Genomic DNA, 6,000 nt, shown 5'->3' with positions numbered 1-6,000 from the left:
TCAGCCCAAGCCGATGTCTGTGCTCTCTCTTCTCTTTCACAGACGGCAACCCAATCCTTCGTCTGTGCACTCTCATTCCCTCTTCTCTATCTTCACAAACGACAACTAAATCGCCATCTGTGCTTTCTCTTTCTCTTCTTTCTCTCTTCACAGACGGCAGTTAAGCCACCGTTTGTGTCTCTCCTCTTTCTCTTTCTCTCCTTTCTTTTAACTTTCTTTTCACTATCTCCTTTGAAGGATCTGTGTCAAAAACAAACCAGCTTTCTCTTTAATCATTCGCATTATGAAGGACTAGTTGAAAGTCATACTAGCCATTCGTTTCTTTTTCTCTAAAGGATTAGTTGAAAGTCATACTAGCCCTTTGTTTCACTTCTCTTTACTTTTTCTCTGAATGACTAGTTAAAAGACATACTAGCCCTTCGATTCTCTTCTCTATCTCAACTTTCTTCTCTCTCTCTGCAGAATCAGGTGAAAGCCAAACTAATCTTTATTACTTTATTCTACTCTCTTCTCTCTTTGTCTTTCTTTGTCTCTCCCTCATGTTCTTTATTTCACCCCCTTTTTGCGTCCATTCATTTTTCATTAAGAAATAATGTCACGAATCTCTTGCTAAGAGGACGCCGGAAGGCTATCCAATTGACAGGGACCAATGGCATTGTTCCTTCATTATCCCCTCGAATGTACACGCCCATGTGCATTCATTCAAAGACAATGAGTCTTTTAACTCACTTGTCTGTATTTTAATGTGTGTGTGTGTTTGCAGGTAAGAAGAAACAGGTCAAGGGAGACGATTCCAAACCGGCCACAAGCCAGGGGGCATTCTACGTGATCTAAGAAGGTACCCATGTGAGCCAGCCCCAGTGTGTCACGGACCAACGTGAAGTAAGTCCCGCCTCACGACCCAATTCCTCTCTCACCGATTGGTATTCCTGCCCGCGTTCTCCTTATACTGTTCACGAGAGAATGTTCTCAAGTCCCCTGTCCATCTCGAACTCAGAACCATGCCACCAGGTCATCCCGACCTGGAGGATGAGATCGAGAGATCTAACCAAGCATCAACAAAGTTAGAACTTTGGAGGGATGCTCTAGAATCCAAAGGTTTTGAAATTAGTCGGACAAAGACAAAATATATGAAATGCAAGTTTAATAATAATAGGCGTAGAGATGAGAAGTAGTTAAGATTGTCAGTCAGGAAATACAAAAAAGGCCGCACTTTCGAGATTGCGGAAGATGTCGCACACAGAATTAGAGCTGGGTGACGAAGTGACGATGTGCAACTGGAATTTTATGTGATCGCCGCATACCAATTAAACCGACGGGCAAGTTTTAAAGGACAATGGTGAGACCAGCTTTGCTCTATAGGGCAGAATGTTGGGCGGACAAGAAACAATGTATCCATAGAATGAATGTAGCAGATACGAGGATGTTGAGATGGATGAGTGGCAAGACAAGAAAGGATAGAATTTGAAATAAATATATTCGAGAGAACTTAGGCGTGGCACTAATAGGCAATAAAATGAGAGAGAATAGACTTAGGTAGGTCGACTATGTGTGGCATCGACCAAGTACAACACTTGTTAGGAGATGCGAGTTAGTTCAAGTGGAAAGACTGAAAAGGGAAAGGGGTAGGCCCAAAAAGATGTGGTTGGAAGTAGTCTGAAATTATATGAGGGCTTATGACGTCATTTGTGATATGGCCTTCAATAAAGCAGAATGGAGAACTAGGATTCATGTAGTTAACCTCAATTAATTGGAAAAAGACTAAAATGATGATGATGGCACATATATAGGAAAACGCTAACAATAGCTAGGCAGCTATGATGCATACTAATATAGGTAGAACCCCAGCCGTCAGATCTTTATCATGTAGTTCTGAATACATATCACTATATGAATTTTAATAATTTTTCTAAAAATCATATCATAATAAAATTTTAGTCTTGTGTACGAAAAAATAGGGCGCACAATTAAAAAATATATAAAAAATAGTTCCCAAAATATAAGATGATCGAAATACCCCTGAAAAATAATGGGGGTAATTTGGTTATTTTAAATTATTGAAAATAATATTTTTATATTTTTATATGGTGTGCAATAGTGTGCGGTATATACACCCAAAATTTCATCTTAATCATAATTATATAAAAAAATTAAAATTCATATAGTGATATGCATTTTGAATCATATGATGAAGATCTGACGTGTCATGACCCCAATCCCTGACCCCTGTTGGAAGGTGAGAGCGCGGGATCATGACCGGAGGTCGCGAATGTCACTCAGGTGCGAGTGGCTCAACGAATGAAACATGAAATCGAGAGCAAATCATGAAAGAAAACTAAAATAAATCAATACATCCAACAATTATCAATCCAAAAAGTACAACCAATTCATTTCTTTCCAAGTCAAAGTCTTTACAAAATCGTTAAGGCACTATTGGCCCAAAAGATACACAAAATGAGGAATACATCAAATCATTGAAATCAGCAAAACATATTGCGGAAGTCTTCAGAAGACAGTTTCTGAAACTTTTTGATTTCAAGCTTCAGGCCCTCAAAAATTACCACCCACCTTAAGCACAGATGTCACCACCCTTCACTCTACAGTTATGAAATTAAAATGGAATGAGCTAAAAGCCCAGTAAGCAGATCACTACCCTTGCAGTTCTGACTATCAGTATATACACGTTAACATGCTCATAGTTCATTAGAAATCGTATTTTGTCTTACAGAGTAAGGTCACATATTAGAGTGCACGTGAAAGCCATATAAAAGAATCAAAATCAGTAAACGGAACATTACTTGCATATCACAGTCACAGTCGGATAATCTTATAGAATACAGAATTCAAACAAGTAGAACAGAGTAGTTTACTCCGGAAGTAAAAGCCATAGTGATCAAGCTAAGCCAATCCTGAGCTTGGGACTTCTACCCTCATTCAGGAGGGAGGACAATAACAAGTAGACACCCTACTTCGTAGTATCCTCACTCACGCACACATCCTCAACGTGCTTTGGGGTTTTTGATAGGCTGAGGCCTTGCAAGACACTGCCCTCTTACTCTCTCACCACTAGAAGACATTACACTACCAAAGGGGTCCCAATGGATAGTGCCTAGAAATCTTGGGGGCTGCGACCCTCCCGAGTACAATCAGAGCCAAGCTCCCTTCCTATCATCGGGAGTCAGGGAAAGATCATGTGGCAAGTCCATGCTCACATGTCAAGGTGCGGCAAGTCCATGCTCACACTTACAGAGTCTGACAGATTACCAATCATTGTGCGGCAAGTCCATGCTCACACAAACAAGTCCATTGTGTAGCGGTCAGATATCAGAATTCGTATAACAACATCAGACAGTATCAGTGTAACAAAAATCACAATATTCATATAACAGAATCAGACAATGCACTACCAATGGGGAACCCATTACGTAGTGTTCATTCATTTAACAGAATCTAACAGTATCAGTATCACAAAATGGCCAGGTTAATATCAAAGAATAGCAATTTCAGTAACACAAAGTAACAATATTAGTATCACGGAGTGACGGTATTAGTATCACGGAGTAACAATATCAATGTCACATGATAGCTTTTCCTGTAATTTTATACAGTGATATCCTATCAAACGGGATCATAACTTTTGATTCGTTTGGAATTTAAAGATAGTTTCGGAAACAATTTTATGTTGGACACAACTATCTTTCAATTAAAGGTGGTTTGAACGCAATTGGACCTTATTTGATCCCTCAAAAGAACCCAAGAACAGAGACACTTAGTCTGAAATCTATTGTGTGGTGAAAACAGTGACATGTCTTTGAAATTCTGCCCATGTTTCAAAATCAATACGGAACCTTGAAAAGCGCTCAACATGTGAATTAAAGATGACTCATAATCGATTCCAATGGCTAGGGTTGGGCTAAAATTCAGTGATATCAGAAGCATTAAATCTGTGCTTTTGCTAAAACTGTTCATAGCAACATACCTTCATAAAACAAAGCATAACTTTCAATCCAAAGAGAATTCTGAAATATTTTCTCCATACAACTTTTAACCCATTCAAAGATACTTCAAATGGCTGTGGTTTAGGTGAAAATGGATGTCATTTGGTTACTTAAAATTGATGAACACAGTGGTTACTGATGACAAATCTAGGAAAACAGTCCACAGTGATATACCCTCTTATTTCGAAACATAACTTCATTTTTGTAAAGAATTTCAACAGTGGGTAAAAACAATCATTTTACTAGGCTCATGTATCTTTCCAATGGTGGTAGTTTGAGGTCAATCGGACTCCATTTAGCTATTCAAAAACCTCATTCAAGAACACACATATTCATGGAATTTCACGGTTTCATTTAACATGTGTCAAGAATGCATTCCATAACCACCATTTCATAATGAAGAACATGATAACCTCCATTCTCTCACAATGTGAACACACACAACATGTATTTCTTACATAATCTAAGAATCACAACTCCATTCTTACATTCATCATTATTATGGAACAAAAACCCCCAATTTCCATTAAAAAAGACGTAAGGTTATTTTTCCACATTGCATACACTTCTATTGCTCATTCATATGCCTAAGTTTCCATGCATTCCCATGACTACAATACAAGGGTAATGGATATACTTACGTAATTAACAATTGGGCCTCCTCAAACCTTTGCTCACAACTTTCACCCGCCCAACAGTGGCTGCTCACAAAGTCACTCTTCCACTTGTGTCTTAGAGAAAGAAAGAGGGGTAAGAATGAGGGGCATGGGTGAGAGAATAGGCTTAAGTACTCTCATGTTTGGGGTGGCTGGCCAAGTGCCACCAAGGGCCTCAAAAATCTGGACAAGTGGCACTCACATCAACATGCATTAAACAAGTGTCACCTCCAACTCATGCACGTCAGAGACAGCCGGTGCTGGCCCTCTACACAGCCGACGCTGCTCATATCCAACCGGTGCTGGGCTCTTCCACTTCACAATCAGCGATGTTCTTCCCAACCAGCGCTGAGCAACCGGCGCTAGGCTCTTCCTCTTCACAGCCAGCGCTGCTTACATTCAATCGACACTAGACAACTCAACCGGCGTTGGCCTCCTTCTGGCGCTGAACAACTCAACCTGCGTTGGCCTCCTTCTGGCGCTGAACAACTCAACCTGCGTTGGCCTCCTTCTGACGCTGAACAACTCAACCAGCGCTGGCCTCCTTCTAGCGCTGGACAACTCAATCGGCATTGGCCTCCTTCTGGTGCTAGACAACTCAACCAGCTGGCATCCTTCTGGCGCTGGACAACTCAACTGGCACTATCATAACTTCTTCCCTCCTTCGCCTTCCATGCATTCTAACTGGCCGGGAAAAGTTTGGGTCGTCACATGACGGCTGAGATTCTACCTATATTACCCTTCATTATAGTTGCCCAGCTATTGAAAGGTTTACTTATATATATATATATATATATATATATATATATATATATATATATATATATATATATGAATTTATTTATCTAGAAATTCAATCTCTCTTCCTCTCTCTAAAAATAAATTCTCTTTCTATAAATTCAGCCTCTCTTTCTCTCTCTTAAAACCCTTTCTCTCTCTAAAACCGATTTTGTATTGAATCCCCAAATACGATCGGGTGAAGAGAGAGAGAGAACAATTTTTGGGGCTTCTATCAGTTTAATGCTCCTATGCCAATCCCCAATCCTCATCACTAATTCTTTGGTTCTGAGATGCTCTCTTGGTTCCTTCTCTCTCTCTTGGTTGTTTCTCTCCCTTCAGCTTCTTCTTCTTCCCTTTGAGCACGAACTTGAGGAGGCTCAAAACAAAATAAGTTATTTACAAGATAGGACTCAATTATTGAGTGCAAAAGTGCAAGAAAAACATAAGAATATTAGTGCATCAGTGGCTAGGAAGGAATCAAAACTTACGGACTTTGAGTCTTACACATGAAGAAACCAAAGCTTCTCTTGCAAATTGAACTCCGAAATCCAATGTGTAAAATTGAA

This window comes from Amborella trichopoda, chromosome 1 (assembly GCF_054954075.1).
Source record: "Amborella trichopoda isolate Santa Cruz 75 chromosome 1, AtrichopodaSantaCruz75HAP2 v2.0, whole genome shotgun sequence".
NCBI classification, from domain to species: domain Eukaryota; kingdom Viridiplantae; phylum Streptophyta; class Magnoliopsida; order Amborellales; family Amborellaceae; genus Amborella; species Amborella trichopoda.
The sequence above is the reverse complement of the archived record's forward strand: the minus strand, read 5'-3'. Positions refer to the sequence as shown.